Here is a 15,000-nt window from a genome sequence, read left to right as displayed (position 1 = left end):
ACCTACCCACCCTCTCTCCCCCTAACCCTCTCTCTCTCCCCTAACCCTCTTTCTCTTCCCTCTCTCCACTCCCTCCCCCTAACCCTCTCTCTCTTCCCTCTCCCCCCTCCCTCCCTCCCCCTAACCCTCTCTCTCTTCCCTCTCTCCCCTCCCTCCCTCCCTCCCCCTAACCCTCTCTCTCTTCCCTCTCTCCCCTCCCTCCCCTAACCCTCTCTCTCTTCCCTCTCTCCCCTCCCTGCCCTCCCCTAACCCTCTTTCTCTTCCCTCTCTCCTCCCTCCCTCCCCCTAACCCTCTCTCTCTTCCCTCTCTCCCCTCCCTCCCTCCCCTAACCCTCTCTCTCTCTCTTCCCTCTCTCCCCTCCCTCCCTCCCCCTAACCCTCTCTCTCTTCCCTCTCTCCCCTCCCTCCCTCCCTCCCTCCCCTAACCCTCTCTCTCTTCCCTCTCTCCTCCCTCCCTCCCCCTAACCCCCCTCTCTCTTCCCTCTCTCCCCTCCCTCCCTCCCCTAACCCTCTCTCTCTCTTCCCTCTCTCCCCTCCCTCCCCTCCCCTAACCCTCTCTCTTCCCTCTCTCCCCTCCCTCCCTCCCCTAACCCTCTCTCTCTTCCCTCTCTTCCCTCCCTCCCTCCCCCTAACCCTCTCTCTCTCTTCCCTCTCTCCCCTCCCTCCCTCCCGCTAACCCTCTCTCTCTCTTCCCTCTCTCCCCTACCTCCCTCCCCTAACCCTCCTTCTCTAACCCTCCTCCCTTCCTCCCCTATACAGGACAATAAATCTGGCCTTGAACACGAGATCCCAGATATAACTAGCCATCACTTTCACATTTTATATACAGCAGGTTTTTAAAGTGCCATAGTGTTCTGTCTGCTTTGTGTTTTCTATTTGGCTATGAAAAATGGAGTATCGTGACAAACCTAATCTGTACTGTCCTTCTAAAGCACATCCATGACAGATCTGAGATCAGGCCATAAAATATATTTTTTCATGGATGGATTTGGTCCACAAGTGGAGCACAAGGGGATCAACTGATGTTATCACCAGTAACACCAGAAAATCAATAGCCTTTTATCAAAATAGGGTGATATAATTAACTGGTGGAAAGGCTGGGTGTGAACAAACAATTAACAGGAAAGATATCTGAGGAAATTGTGAGATGCATCCTAGATGAATTATCTCAACGTATCTCTCTCTCTCTCACTGACATAGACACTCACACTCAAACACACAGACACATACAGTGACTTCGGAAAGAACTCAGATCCCCTGACTTTTTCCACATTTTGTTTCATTACAGCCTCATTCTAAAATTGATTTTTTTTGAAAAGGTGACCAAGAACGTGATGGTCACTCTGACAGAGCTCCCATCTCCTCTGTGGAGAATGGGAGAAACTTCCAGAAGGACAACAATCTCTGCAGCACTCCACCAATCAGGCCTTGATGGTAGAGTGGCCAGACGGAAGCCACACCTCAGTAAAAGGCACATGGCAGCCTGCTTGGGAGTCTGCCAAAAGGCACTTAAAGACTCTCAGACCATGAGAAACAAGATTCTCTGGTCTGATGAAACCCAAGATTGAACTCTTTGGCCTGAATGCCAAGCGTCACGTCTAATCAATTTTAGAATAAGCCTGTAACGTAACAAAATGTGGAAAAAGTCAAGGGGTCTGAATAATTTCTGAAGGTGCCGTATATCCTGATGCCTCGACACCTTACCCCGATACAGACAGTATCCACCTCCATCACTCCAGTATCCCTGTCACCTTACCCCGATACAGACAGTATCCACCTCCATCACTCCAGTATCCCTGTCACCTTACCCCGATACAGACAGTATGGACCTCCATCACTCCAGTATCTCTGTCACCTTACCCCAATACAGACAGTATCCACCTCCATCACTCCAGTATCCCTGTCACCTTACCCCGATACAGACAGTATCCACCTCCATCACTCCAGTATCTCTGTCACCTTACCCCAATACAGACAGTATCCACCTCCATCACTCCAGTATCTCTGTCACCTTACCCCAATACAGACAGTATCCACCTCCATCACTCCAGTATCTCTGTCACCTTACCCCAATACAGACAGTATCCACCTCCATCACTCCAGTATCCCTGTCACCTTACCCCGATACAGACAGTATGGACCTCCATCACTCCAGTATCCCTGTCACCTTACCCCGATACAGACAGTATCCACCTCCATCACTCCAGTATCCCTGTCACCTTACCCCGATACAGACAGTATGGACCTCCATCACTCCAGTATCCCTGTCACCTTACCCCGATACAGACAGTATGGACCTCCATCACTCCAGTATCTCTGTCACCTTACCCCGATACAGACAGTATCCACCTCCATCACTCCAGTATCCCTGTCACCTTACCCCGATACAGACAGTATGGACCTCCATCACTCCAGTATCCCTGTCACCTTACCCCGATACAGACAGTATCCACCTCCATCACTCCAGTATCCCTGTCACCTTACCCCGATACAGACAGTATCCACCTCCATCACTCCAGTATCCTGTCACCTTACCCCGATACAGACAGTATGGACCTCCATCACTCCAGTATCCCTGTTACCTTACCCCGATACAGACAGTATCCACCTCCATCACTCCAGTATCCCTGTCACCTTACCCCGATACAGACAGTATGGACCTCCATCACTCCAGTATCCCTGTCACCTTACCCCGATACAGACAGTATCCACCTCCATCACTCCAGTATCCCTGTCACCTTACCCCGATACAGACAGTATCCACCTCCATCACTCCAGTATCCCTGTCACCTTACCCCGATACAGACAGTATGGACCTCCATCACTCCAGTATCCCTGTCACCTTACCCCGATACAGACAGTATCCACCTCCATCACTCCAGTATCCCTGTCACCTTACCCCGATACAGACAGTATGGACCTCCATCACTCCAGTATCTCTGTCACCTTACCCCGATACAGACAGTATCCACCTCCATCACTCCAGTATCTCTACACATTGTAAATATGGTATTGGAACTGACCCTGTATATGGCTACAGACCCTGTATATAGCTACTGACCCTGTATATAGCTAATGACCCTGTATATAGCTACTGACCCTGGAACTGACCCTGTATATAGCTACTGACCCTGGAACTGACCCTGTATATAAGCTACTGACCCTGAAACAGACCCTGAATATAACTACTGACCCTGGAACAGACCCTGTATATAGCTACTGACCCTGTATAACTACTGACCCTGTATATAGCTACTGACCCTGGAACTGACCCTCTATATAGGTACTGACCCTGGAACTGACCCTGTATATAGCTACTGACCATGTATATAGCTACTGACTCTGGAACAGACCCTGAATATAGCTAATGACCCTGGAACAGACCCTGAATATAACTACTGACCATGGAACAGACCCTGTATATAGCTAATGACCCTGGAACAAAAAAAAAAAAACATTTCCACTGCATTTCAGCCCTGCCACATAAGGACAAGCAGACATCTTGTCAGTGATTTTCTAGTTAACACAGGTGTGAGTGTTGACAAGGCTGGAGATCACTCTGTCACACTGATTGAGTTTGAATAACAGACTGGAAGCTTCAAAAGAAGGAGGTTGGTGCTTGGAATCATTGTTCTTCCTCTGTCAACCATGGTTACCTGCAATGAAACATGTGCCGTCATCATTGCTTTGCACAAAAAAAGGCTTCACAGGCAAGGATATCGCTGCCAGTTAGATGGCACCTAAATCAACCATTTATCGAATCATCAAGAACTTCAAGGAGAGCGGTTCAATTGTTGTGAAGGCGGCTTCCCGGCGCCCAAGAAAGTCCAGCAAGCGTCAGGACCATCTCCTAAAGTTGATTCAGCTGCGGGAACAGGGCACCACCAGTACAGAGCTTGCTCAGGGATGGCAGCAGGCAGGTGTGAGTGCATCTGCACGCATTGTGAGGTGAAGACTTTTGGAGGATGGCCAGGTGTCAAGAAGGGCAGCAAAGAAGCCACTTCTCTCCAGGAAAAACAGCAGGGACAGACTGATATTCTGCAAAAGGTACAGGGATTGGACTGCTGAGGACTGGGGTAAAGTCGTTTTCTCTGATGAATCCTCTTTCCAATTGTTTGCGGCATCCGGAAAAAAAGCTTGTCTGGAGAAGACAAGGTGAGCGCTACCATCAGTCCTGTGTCGTGCCAACAGCAAAGCATCCTGAGACCATCCATATGTGGGGTTGCTTCTCAGCCAAGGGAGTGGGCTCAATCACAAATTTGCCATGAAGAACAAAAAGAACACAGCCATGAATAAAGAATGGTACCAATGCCTTTTCCAGCATGATGGAGCACCTTGCCATAAGGCACAAGTGATAACTAACTGGCTCTGGGCACAAAACATCAATATTTTGGGTCCATGGCCAGAAAACTCCACAGACCCTAATCCCATTGAGAACTTGTGGTTAATCCTCAAGAGGCGGGTGGACAAACAAAAAACAAACTCCAAGCATTGATTATGCAAGAATGGCCTGCCATCAGTCAGGATATGGCCCAGAAGTTAATTGACAGCATGCCAGGGTGGATTGCAGAGGTCCTGAAAAAGAAGGGTCAACACTGCAAATATTGACTCTTTGCATTAACTTCATGTAATTGTCAATAAAAGCCTTTGACACTTATGAAATGCTTATTAATTAATTATACTTCAGTATCCATAGTAACATCTGACAACAATATCTAAAGACACTGAAGCAGCAAACTTTGAGGAAATTCATATTTGTGTCATTCTCAAAACTTCTGGCAATGACTAGACGCACTGTACATTGATATTGATTAGTGCGCTGCTGGGTTTGGGAGAAAGGCATTTCACTGTACTTGTGCATGTGACATTAAAACACACAAACACACACACCACATATGCTGTTGTGGGCACAAGTCTCAAAAAAGCTAAAAACTGTGAAAACTTTCATCTTGGCAGTGGTGGGAGAAGAGGAGGGACAATTGGTGTTAATTATTCAATTGTTTAATTGGAGGCTGATGGTTTCAAGTAATCACAGTATCACTTCCTCACAGGGCAGACAGAGCAGGCAGTTGTTGGTGAATCCTCACAGGGCAGACAGAGCAGGAAGTTGTTGGTGAATCCTCACAGGGCAGACAGAGCAGGAAGTTGTTGGTGAATCCTCACAGGGCAGAGAGAGCAGGCAGTTGTTGGTGAATCCTCACAGGGCAGACAGAGCAGGAAGTTGTTGGTGAATCCTCACAGGGCAGACAGAGCAGGCAGTTGTTGGTGAATCCTCACAGGGCAGACAGAGCAGGCAGTTGTTGGTGAATCCTCACAGGGCAGACAGAGCAGGCAGTTGTTGGTGAATCCTCACAGGGCAGACAGAGCAGGCAGTTGTTGGTGAATACCAATGTCTTCCTTTAAAGATGACAACAGGCTCCGTTTACAATATCTGCAAGACTACAGGTAGAGTTTGGGTTAAGAGTTACTGAGCTATGAAATGAGTCAGACTACGTTGTTTATCTCCCTGGTCAGGGAGATGACAGAGGCCTCTGTCATCTCCCTGGCCTCTGTCGTCTCCCTGGCCTCTGTCGTCTCCCTGGCCTCTGTCGTCTCCCTGGCCTCTGTCGTCTCCCTGGCCTCTGTCGTCTCCCTGGCCTCTGTCGTCCCCCTGGCCTCCGCCGTCTCCCTGGCCTCCGCCGTCTCCCTGGCCTCCGTTATCTCCCTGGTCTCTGCCATCTCCCTGGCCTCTGTCATCTCCCTGGCCTCTGTCATCTCCCTGGCCTCTGTCATCTCCCTGGCCTCTGTCATCTCCCTGGCCTCTGTCATCTCCCTGGCCTCTGTCATCTCCCTGGTCTGTTATCTCCCTGGTCTGTTATCTCCCTGGTCTCTGTTATCTCCCTGGTCTATGTTATCTCCCTGGTCTCTGTTATCTCCCTGGACTCTGTTATCTCCCTGGTCTCTATGTGTGTGTGTGTGTGTGTGTGTGTGTGTGTGTGTGTGTGTGTGTGTGTGTGTGTGTGTGTGTGTGTGTGTGTGTGTGTGTGTGTGTGTGTGTGCACGTGTATGTGTGTGTGTGCACGCGTGTGTGCATTTCAAGTGGCACTAACAGCATTTTAACTACTTGCAGATATGAAACGAACAGACAATCATAATATCAGTCAAAAATATCAAATTCCTAGTTCATGCTACAAAGCCAACTTAATAAGAGGTTTTATTTGACTCAACATTCCATGATGTACACTAAGGCATGGTTGGCAGACTAGATGGATGCAGTTCAATGCATGAGTAATAGGATTCGCCAATACATTTCTTGCTAGTCCCAAAAATATTGCAATCAAGTTGTAAATCACAGCTGACCTGGTATATTGTTTGCTGCCTCCATTTTGGATTTACTGTTTGAGTTTCAATGACTCCGTATTTTCGACAAAAACAGACCAATGTAAATAAGGCTGGGAATATCACTACAGTCTAACTAGTGAGGGCAGTGATCACAAGTCAGTCATAACGTGGCTAATAGGCTAGAGTATCTATTGATGTAGCAAGCTGACAACACAAAGCTTAACGTTATCTAGCTAGCTAGCTGCTAGGAGGATGTGATGTCATACCATTGGAGGACGACCCTAACGTTATCTAGCTAGCTGCTAGGAGGATGTGATGTCATACCATACCATACCATAAAACCCTCCTCTGGTGCTTATCTAGCACCAAAAACTAAAAGGACATGTAGGGTGGAGCATAATACCAACAGTTGATTAACAAAAATAAAGCTTACAAATCACCTGGACCAAACATCTCCAGATCCTATTTGAAACATAAAAGACTTACAAAACCCAACTAGACCAAACATCTCCAAACAATAATATAGATAGGAGTGAACTTGAACAACTATTATCCAGTTAGCATATCTCTTGCGTTTGCAAATTCACTCTGGCTATCTACTCTGATTTCAGAGAACTCTCATCTGAGTGTGCCAGAGCGAACTCTCGTCTGAGTGTGCCAGAGAGAACTCTCGTCTGAGTGTGCCAGAGAGAACTCTCGTCTGAGTGTGCCAGAGAGAACTCTCGTCTGAGTGTGCCAGAGAGAACTCTCGTCTGAGTGTGCCAGAGAGAACTCTCGTCTGAGTGTGCCAGAGAGAACTCTCGTCTGAGTGTGCCAGAGAGAATTCTCGTCTGAGTGTGCCAGAGAGAACTCTCGTCTGAGTGTGCCAGAGAGAACTCTCGCCTAAGTGTGCCAGACAGAACTCTCGTCTGAGTGTGCCAGAGAGAACTTTCGTCTGAGTGTGCCAGAGAGAACTCTCGTCTGAGTGTGCCAGAGAGAACTCTCGCCTAAGTGTGCCAGACAGAACTCTCGACTGAGTGTGCCAGAGAGAACTCGTCTGAGTGTGCCAGAGAGAACTCTCGTCTGAGTGTGCCAGAGAGAATTTCGTCTGAGTGTGCCAGAGAGAACTCGTCTGAGTGTGCCAGAGAGAACTCTCGCCTAAGTGTCCCAGACAGAACTCTCGTCTGAGTGTGCCAGAGAGAACTCTCGTCTGAGTGTGCCAGAGAGAACTCTCGTCTGAGTGTGCCAGAGAGAACTCTCGCCTAAGTGTGCCAGACAGAACTCTCGACTGAGTGTGCCAGAGAGAACTCTCGTCTGAGTGTGCCAGAGAGAACTCTCATCTGAGTGTGCCAGAGAGAACTCTCGTCTGAGTGTGCCAGAGAGAACTCTCGTCTGAGTGTGCCAGAGAGAACTCTCGTCTGAGTGTGCCAGAGAGAACTCTCGCCTAAGTGTGCCAGACAGAACTCTCGTCTGAGTGTGCCAGAGAGAACTCTCGTCTGAGTGTGCCAGAGAGAACTCTCGTCTGAGTGTGCCAGAGAGAACTCTCGCCTAAGTGTGCCAGACAGAACTCTCGACTGAGTGTGCCAGAGAGAACTCTCGTCTGAGTGTGCCAGAGAGAACTCTCGTCTGAGTGTGCCAGAGAGAATTCTCGTCTGAGTGTGCCAGAGAGAACTCTCGTCTGAGTGTGCCAGAGAGAACTCTCGTCTGAGTGTGCCAGAGAGAACTCTCGCCTAAGTGTGCCAGACAGAACTCTCGACTGAGTGTGCCAGAGAGAACTCTCGTCTGAGTGTGCCAGAGAGAACTCTCGTCTGAGTGTGCCAGAGAGAATTCTCGTCTGAGTGTGCCAGAGAGAACTCTCGTCTGAGTGTGCCAGAGAGAACTCTCGCCTAAGTGTCCCAGACAGAACTCTCGTCTGAGTGTGCCAGAGAGAACTCTCGTCTGAGTGTGCCAGAGAGAACTCTCGTCTGAGTGTGCCAGAGAGAATTCTCGTCTGAGTGTGCCAGAGAGAACTCTCGACTGAGTGTGCCAGACAGAACTCTCGTCTGAGTGTGCCAGAGAGAACTCTCGTCTGAGTGTGCCAGAGAGAACTCTCGTCTGAGTGTGCCAGAGAGAACTCTCGCCTAAGTGTGCCAGACAGAACTCTCGACTGAGTGTGCCAGAGAGAACTCTCGTCTGAGTGTGCCAGAGAGAACTCTCGTCTGAGTGTGCCAGAGAGAATTCTCGTCTGAGTGTGCCAGAGAGAACTCGTCTGAGTGTGCCAGACAGAACTCTCGTCTGAGTGTGCCAGAGAGAACTCGTCTGAGTGTGCCAGAGAGAACTCGTCTGAGTGTGCCAGAGAGAACTCTCGCCTAAGTGTGCCAGACAGAACTCTCGACTGAGTGTGCCAGAGAGAACTCTCGTCTGAGTGTGCCAGAGAGAACTCTCGTCTGAGTGTGCCAGAGAGAATTCTCGTCTGAGTGTGCCAGAGAGAACTCTCGTCTGAGTGTGCCAGAGAGAACTCTCGACTGAGTGTGCCAGAGAGAACTCTCGTCTGAGTGTGCCAGAGAGAACTCTCGACTGAGTGTGCCAGAGAGAACTCTCGTCTGAGTGTGCCAGAGAGAACTCTCGTCTGAGTGTGCCAGAGAGAACTCTTGTCTGAGTGTGCCAGAGAGAACTCTCGTCTGAGTGTGCCAGAGCGCAGAATAACTGAAGAATTTACAAACAAGCAACAATCCGCTAGATATGACCGGTGTCAGAAAACGTAGCCAAAAAAAGAATAGTTAGTCACGGACGCTCTAGAAAACATGTAAACAGCCTAACCCACTCTGCTGTGGCGATTGAAATGATTAGAGTGAGGTGTTCTCTAATTTGTTTCTGGAAGTTGGTAGCTAGCAAGCTAGCCAACTTTAGCCAGTTAGCTTGGGTTCTTGGTTGGTAAAACAATGAAGGACGAGGATGCCACAATTCCCCAACTAGCTAAAAAAGTTTGAAAGGGTTTATCTAATGTTCCTTGGTTAGATTTGAGCTAATTTTGCTCTGGCTAGCATTAGTTGTCGATCTGTTATTGTTGATGTGCTTAACTGAGGGAGAGAGAGCGTCGAGGGAGAGAGAGCGTCGAGGGAGAGAGAGCGTCGAGGGAGAGAGAGCCTCGAGGGAGAGAGAGCCTCGCGTGAGAGAGAGCGTCGAGGGAGAGAGAGCGTCGAGGGACAGATAGCGTCGAGGGAGAGAGAGCGTCGAGGGAGAGAGAGCCTCGAGTGAGAGAGAGCGTCGAGGGAGAGAGAGCGTCGAGGGAGAGATAGCATCGAGGGAGAGAGAGCCTCGAGGGAGAGAGAGCGTCGAGGGAGAGAGAGCGTCGAGGGAGAGGGGGAGGGGGGGGTCGAGGGAGAGAGAGTGTCGAGGGAGAGAGAGCCTCGAGTGAGAGAGAGCCTCGAGTGAGAGAGAGCGTCGAGGGAGAGAGAGCGTCGAGGGAGAGGGGGGGTCGAGGGAGAGAGAGCGTCGAGGAGAGAGAGCGTCGAGGAGAGAGAGCGTCGAGGGAGAGGGGGGGGTCGAGGGAGAGAGAGCGTCGAGGGAGAGAGAGCCTCGAGTGAGAGAGAGCGTCGAGGGAGAGAGAACGTCGAGGGAGAGAGAGCCTCAAGGGAGAGAGAGCGTCGAGGGAGAGAGAGCGACGAGGGAGAGAGAGCGTCGAGGGAGAGAGAGCCTCGAGGGAGAGAGAGCGTCGAGGGAGAGAGAGCGTCGAGGGAGAGAGAGCGTCGAGGGAGAGAGAGCCTCGAGGGATATATAGCCGACCTTCCCATAGTTGTTTATTAATCAATAGGACTGTAAAGTTCCCAAATGTAAGAGGACTCCCATGGTATTTACATATCTACAGAAATCCATGCAGGTGTTTTGAGGGGCTTCTGGTGAATGTGTTCTCATGATCTAAAGTCCTCTTATTTACATACTCATCTCATATGTATATACTGTGCCTGTAAACACACAGTCCAGTTCAAAGTGAATGATGACAGGCCCTACTGCTTGTAAACACACTGTCCAGTTCAAAGTGAATGATGACAGGCCCTACTGCTTGTAAACACACTGTCCAGTTCATAGTGAATGATAACAGGCCCTACTGCTTGTAAACACACAGTCTAGTTCATAGTGAATGATGACAGGCCCTACTGCTTGTAAACACACAGTCTAGTTCATAGTGAATGATAACAGGCCCTACTGCTTGTAAACACACAGTCTAGTTCATAGTGAATGATGACAGGCCCTACTGCTTGTAAACACACAGTCCAGTTCATAGTGAATGATGACAGGCCCTACTGCCTGTAAACACACAGTCCAGTTCATAGTGAATGATAACAGGCCCTACTGCCTGTAAACACACAGTCCAGTTCATAGTGAATGATGACAGGCCCTACTGCCTGTAAACACACAGTCCAGTTCAAAGTGAATGATGACAGGCCCTACTGCCTGTAAACACACAGTCCAGTTCATAGTGAATGATGACAGGCCCTACTGCCTGTAAACACACAGTCCAGTTCATAGTGAATGATGGCAGGCCCTACTGCCTGTAAACACACAGTCCAGTTCATAGTGAATGATGACAGGCACTACTGCCTGTAAACACACAGTCCAGTTCATAGTGAATGATGACAGGCCATACTGCCTGTAAACACACTGTCCAGTTCAAAGTCAATGATGACAGGCCCTACTGTCTGTAAACACACAGTCCAGTTCATAGTGAATGATGACAGGCCCTACTGCCTGTAAACACATAGTCCAGTTCATAGTGAATGATGACAGGCCCTACTGCCTGTAAACACACAGTCCAGTTCATAGTGAATGATGACAGGCCCTACTGCCTGTAAACACCCAGTCCAGTTCATAGTGAATGATGACAGGCCCTACTGCCTGTAAACGCACAGTCCAGTTCATAGTGAATGATGACAGGCCCTACTGCCTGTAAACACACAGTCCAGTTCATAGTGAATGATGACAGGCCCCACTGCCTGTAAACACACTGTCCAGTTCATAGTGAATGATGACAGGCCCTACTGCCTGTAAACACACTGTCCAGTTCATAGTGAATGATGACAGGCCCTACTGCCTGTAAACACACTGTCCAGTTCATAGTGAATGATGACAGGCCCTACTGTCTGTAAACACACAGTCCAGTTCATAGTGAATGATAACAGGCCCTACTGTCTGTAAACACACAGTCCAGTTCATAGTGAATGATGACAGGCCCTACTGCCTGTAAACACACAGTCCAGTTCATAGTGAATGATGACAGGCCCTACTGCCTGTAAACACACAGTCCAGTTCAAAATGAATTTATGACAGGCCCTACTGTCTGTAAACAAACCTATTGTTTGAAAGGATAGAAAATGTAGTTTCTGAAGGGTAAAACATTACCAGACAGACAGACAGACAGACAGACAGACAGACAGACAGACAGACAGACAGACAGACATATACACAGACAGACATATACACAGACAGACAGACAGACAGACATATACACAGACAGACATATACACAGACAGACATATACACAGACAGATACACAGACAGACAGACAGACAGACAGACAGACAGACAGACAGACAGACATAGACAGACAGACATAGACAGACAGACAGACAGACAGACAGACAGACAGACAGACAGACAGACAGACATACACAGACAGATATAGACAGACAGGCAGACATAGACAGACAGACAGACAGACAGACATAGACAGACAGACAGACAGACAGACAGACAGACAGACAGACAGACAGACAGACAGACAGACAGACAGACAGATACATAGACAGACAGATATACAGACAGACAGACAGACAGACAGACAGACAGACAGACAGACAGACAGACAGAGACAGACATAGACAGACATAGACAGACAGATACATAGACAGATACATAGACAGACAGATACATAGACAGACAGATACACAGACAGACAGACAGACAGACAGACAGACAGACAGACAGACAGACAGACAGACAGACAGACAGACAGACAGACAGATACATAGACAGACAGATACACAGACATAGACAGACACATAGACAGACAGACAGACATAGACAGACAGATACACAGACATAGACAGACACATAGACAGACAGACAGACATAGATAGACAGACAGACAGACAGACAGACAGACAGACAGACAGACAGACAGACAGACAGACAGACAGACAGACAGACAGACAGACAGACAGACAGACAGACAGACAGACAGACAGATTACTCTGTACTTAAGAGCCTCTGTTTGTCCATTTCCTCCCACGCTGAGCCTGTGTCCTCTGAGTGTATCTGAAGTCTAAACTCACAGAGACTGTTAGAGCTGCTGAGTGGAAAATCACAAACACAAACACTTCAGTGTGCCACCCTGCATTCCACTGCTGGCTTGCCTCTGAAGCTAAACAGGGTTGGTCCTGGTCAGACCCTGGATAAGAGAACAGATGCTGCACAGAGAGGAGAGAGAGGAGTAGCTGATACGGGAACAGTACCACAGAGAGGAGTAGATGATACTGGAACAGTACCACAGAGAGGACAGAGAGGAGTAGCTGTATACTGGAACAGTACCACAGAGAGGAGTAGATGATACTGGAACAGTACTGCAGAGAGGACAGAGAGGAGTAGCTGTATACTGGAACAGTACCACAGAGAGGAGTAGCTGATACGGGAACAGTACCACAGAGAGGACAGAGAGGAGTAGCTGTATACTGGAACAGTACCACAGAGAGGAGTAGCTGTATACTGGAACAGTACCACAGAGAGGAGTAGCTGTATACTGGAACAGTACCACAGAGAGGAGTAGCTGATACTGGAACAGTACCACAGAGAGGAGTAGATGATACTGGAACAGTACCACAGAGAGGAGTAGATGATACTGGAACAGTACCACAGAGAGGAGTAGCTGTATACTGGAACAGTACCACAGAGAGGAGTAGCTGTATACTGGAACAGTACCACAGAGAGGAGTAGCTGTATACTGGAACAGTACCACAGAGAGGAGTAGCTGATACGGGAACAGTACGACAGAGAGGAGTAGATGATACTGGAACAGTACCACAGAGAGGACAGAGAGGAGTAGCTGTATACTGGAACAGTACCACAGAGAGGAGTAGCTGATACGGGAACAGTACCACAGAGAGGAGTAGATGATACTGGAACAGTACCACAGAGAGGACAGAGAGGAGTAGCTGTATACTGGAACAGTACCACAGAGAGGAGTAGCTGATACTGGAACAGTACCACAGAGAGGAGTAGATGATACTGGAACAGTACCACAGAGAGGACAGAGAGGAGTAGCTGTATACTGGAACAGTACCACAGAGAGGAGTAGCTGTATACTGGAACAGTACCACAGAGAGGAATAGCTGATACGGGAACAGTACCACAGAGAGGAGTAGGAAGTGAAGGGCATGCAGGTTAGCCTCCTGCATAGGGTGGACACGCATGTGTGTATGTGTGTGTGTGTGTGTGTGTGTGTGTGTGTGTGTGTGTGTGTGTGTGTGTGTGTGTGTGTGTGTGTGTGTGTGTGTGTGTGTGTGTGTGTGTGTGTGTAGGTAGTGAATGACCCTGTGGTGGACACGGAGGACAAAACCCTCCATATGGCAAGGGACTCAGCCTTGGGTCTGAGAGAGAGAGAGAGAGAGAGAGAGAGAGAGAGAGAGAGAGAGAGAGAGAGAGGAGAGAGAGAGAGAGAAGGAGATTCACTGCACCCCATAAGGCACATAATCTCTCCTCTGAGATCCACTGCTACAGCTCACATCAGCACAACTCACACACACACACACACACACACACACACACACACACACACACACACACACACACACACACACACACACACACACACACACACACACACACACACACAGAAATCACCTACAACCTGTAACTAGAGGTGAGGAGGAGATGAGAGGAGAAGAGAGGAGAGAAGAGAGGAGGAAAAGAGAGGAGAAGAGAGGAGAAGAGAGGAAAAGAGAGGGGGAGAGGAGAAGAGAGGAAAAGAGAGGAGGAGAGGAGAAGAGAGGAGAGCTGTGTAATGTGGCTGGGTCAACAGAGAGGAGAGGAGAGGAGAGGAGAGGAGAGGAGAGGAGAGGAGAGGAGAGGAGAGGAGAGGAGAGGAGAGGAGAGGAGAGGAGAGGAGAGGAGAGGGGGAGAGGAGAAGAGAGGAGAGTAGAGGAGAGGAGAGGAGAGGAAAGGAGAGGAAAGGAGAGGAGAGGATAGGAGAGGAGAGGAGAGGAGAGGAGAGGAAAGGAGAGGAGAGGAGAGGAAAAGAGAGGGGAGAGGAGGAGAGGAGAAGAGAGGAGAGTAGAAGAGATGAGAGGAGAGGAGAGGAGAAGAGAGGAGAGGAGAGGAGAGGAAAGGAGAGGAGAGGAGAGGAGAGGAGAGGAGAGGAGAGGGAGAGGAGAGGGAGAGGAAAAGAGAGGGGAGAGGAGGAGAGGAGAAGAGAGGAGAGTAGAAGAGAGGAGAGGAGAGGAGAGGAGAGGAGAGGAGAGGAGAGGAGAGGAGAGGAGAGGAGAGGAGAGGAGAGGAGAGGAGAGGAGAGGAGAGGAAAAGAGAGGGGAGAGGAGGAGATGAGAAGAGAGGAGATCGCTCTCTTTCTATCGCTCTCTTTCAATCTCCCCACCTTTCTCTCTCTTTTTCCCTACCCATCCCTATGAATCCAATATCCATCCTTCTCTGTTTCTCCTGAGTTCTCTATAA

The 15,000-nt window shown here is 49.0% G+C and overlaps 1 protein-coding gene across 1 annotated transcript in view; it reads right to left on the bottom strand.

Annotated features, from left to right (window-relative positions):
- LOC135518501 (docking protein 6-like) overlaps nt 1–15,000 on the bottom strand; it is a 140,320-nt gene that overhangs the window by 51,152 nt on the left and 74,168 nt on the right. The window lies entirely within an intron of this gene.

The sequence above is a fragment of the Oncorhynchus masou genome, chromosome 28 (genome assembly GCF_036934945.1).
Source record: "Oncorhynchus masou masou isolate Uvic2021 chromosome 28, UVic_Omas_1.1, whole genome shotgun sequence".
Lineage (NCBI taxonomy): Eukaryota > Metazoa > Chordata > Actinopteri > Salmoniformes > Salmonidae > Oncorhynchus > Oncorhynchus masou.
The sequence above is the reverse complement of the archived record's forward strand: the minus strand, read 5'-3'. Positions and strand labels throughout refer to the sequence as shown.